Source organism: Dromiciops gliroides, chromosome 6 (assembly GCF_019393635.1).
Source record: "Dromiciops gliroides isolate mDroGli1 chromosome 6, mDroGli1.pri, whole genome shotgun sequence".
NCBI lineage: Eukaryota > Metazoa > Chordata > Mammalia > Microbiotheria > Microbiotheriidae > Dromiciops > Dromiciops gliroides.
Window position 1 is genome coordinate 248,490,601 of NC_057866.1, and position 2,746 is coordinate 248,493,346.

A 2,746-nucleotide genomic window follows, 5' to 3' on the forward strand; every position below is an offset into this window, starting at 1 on the left:
GAGCAATGTATTTGATCTAGCTGATTCAGAATACAACAAATTATTAGAATTTGTACTTATGCCTTTGACTTCTAATTGAATAAATATAATTTGCAAAAAGAACCTTCTAGAAAGTGAGAAAAAGGCTAATACCATACTTGATAAAGAGTAAAGCCACATAACAAAATAACACAATATCTTAAAAGATGAATGAAAGGTTATTTGAATATTAATATAAGCTCTTTGTGAAGAAATAGATTTTAAATATTTGACTAATATAGGAATAGAGACTAGACCTGTTATTTCACTGATATAGGGAACTCCCAGATAAAGAAATTCCCTTAATCAATGCAGGTTGAGGCCTTATTTGCAATTTACAGTCTTAAAGAGTTGACAAAAGCACTGAGAGCCTAAGAGAATCCAGGTCTTCAGACACTAAGGCTAACTCTCAATCCATCATGCCTCTCACATATGAACAACAAAAGAACAACAAATGTTTTTATTTAATCAATTATGCTTTGATGTATATGACTATATATACATACATATACACACAAATATTTTTATCTACATAAAATTATATATCACAATCCGTTATTTACATGGCAGGATTTATTATAAGAAAATATCGAGGCAGCTAGGTGGTGCAGTGGATAGAGCACCGGTCCTGGATTCAGGAGGACCTGAGTTCAAATCCAGCCTCAGACACTTGACACTTACTAGCTGTGTGACCCTAGACTTGTTTTTTTGTTTTGGGTTTTTTGGGGTTTTTTTTTTGTTTTTTTAGTGAGGCAATTGGGGTTAAGTGACTTGCCCAGGGTCACACAGCTAGTAAGTGTTAAGTGTCTGAGGCCGGATTTGAACTCAGGTCTTCCTGACTCCAGGGCCGGTGGCTGCCCCTCTGACCCTAGACTTAATTGCCTCACCAAAAAAAAAAACAAAAAAAAACAAAAAAAAGAAACTAGCATAACAATACTTTCATCATGGTAGTCCCATTAAAAATATTTTTTCTACTATAGTATACGTAATAAATATAGGCTTTTTTTGCTATGAAAGCCAAAGAGTACTAATAAAATCATTTATAATTCCCAATACTGGTTACCTCTTTTTATCTCCAATGTCCTGCAAATAGTGAGCATGTAGTACATGTTTGCTCATGATGATGATGCTGAGATAATTTCTCCTAAAATATAATTTTTCAAATTTGCTTTAAAACTGTGTAAAATTGGGGGCAGCTAGGTGGCATAGTGGATAGAGCACCAGCCTTGGATTCAGGAGGACCTGTGTTCAAATCCAGCCTCAGACACTAAGCACATTCTAGCTATGTAACCCTGGCCAAGTCACTTAACCCTCATTGCCCTGCAAAAAAAAAAAAGAAAAAAGAAAACTGTGTAAAATCAGTCACTAATGCAGAGTCATTCTGAAGTGACCCCATATTTTAATCTTGCTTGACTTTGGAGAGGGTGATTCTGCAGGGGTGGCAATCTCTAATCATATCTCCTTAGTGTTAATCCTATCTCCTCCTAGTGAGTACCTGGCAGCTGCTAGCACAGTATGCTCACTTAGCCCATCTCCTCATCTGAAAAATGAGCCAATCAAAATACTCAGGGAGGAGCTAACAGCACTAATCCCACTTGCTCACAATCACATGATCTAATCAAAATACCATTGCCTTTACAAGGAAGCCATTTACTCCTGTCTATAAGAGCTGGGCCCACTTTAAATTCCTGGTTAGCCCAGACAGCCCACCAATACTGTTCTGCCTTAGTGTGTTAATAAACCCCTTTTTAACTTTCTCTTCCTTAGTTTTGCCTCCTTAATCGGGGGAAGGCCTGAACACAGAATTTTCCTTTCCAGGAAAATTATTAGCAATTATTTAATATGGAAGCATGAACGTTTCTATTTTTTAAAATCATATATATAAGACACTAAAGTGAAATTCTTTGGATTATGAGAACGACTACAATTTAAATCTTCTTAACTCCATTCTCTAAATTCATAATTAAAAAAAAAATCTTGTCGACAAGAATAATTTCTAATGGCAATAGCACAGATATGTAATTTTTCCTTGGCATAATATATTCAATGGGGTAGATGATATTAAGTTCATTTTCCTTCATAATATAAACACCATTTAATTTTATATTTGTAAACAAAAAAATAGCGATATTATAATTTACAAAACAAAACCAAAATTTAATGTTATACCTAGTCCAGAAAAATGAGCGATTTCTTTGCCTTAATATTCTTTGTCAAACATAATTTAAGGGGGCAGCTAGGTGGCACAGTGGATAAAGCACCGGCCCTGGATTCAGAAGGACCTGAGTTCAAATCCAGCCTCAGACACTTGACACTTACTAGCTGTGTGACCCTGGGCAAGTCACTTAACCCCTATTGCCCTGCCAAAAAAAACCCCACCATAATTTAAACCAAATTTTTCACTACACTCCAATACCTTTAATAATTTTTTTTCTTGAAGAATTTGCTTACTGTTATATCTGGATATGTAAAAAGTTCTTTTACAAATCTAACTTCCATTAAGTAGAGCTCTGGATTTTCCTTTTGCACCCCTAACAATATAAAAAAACAAGGACTTCCATTCCTTCAAAAGGAATATGATGAGTTCCAAGGAGAAAGGCTAAAAGCCACACATTGCCAAAATTCTTTACTATATGAGTATGGGATACACCATATAAATATATGATATGAGTATCACTTACATCATAAAATTAAATGATAGCTGAATAGTAAGATGAGTTACTTTAGT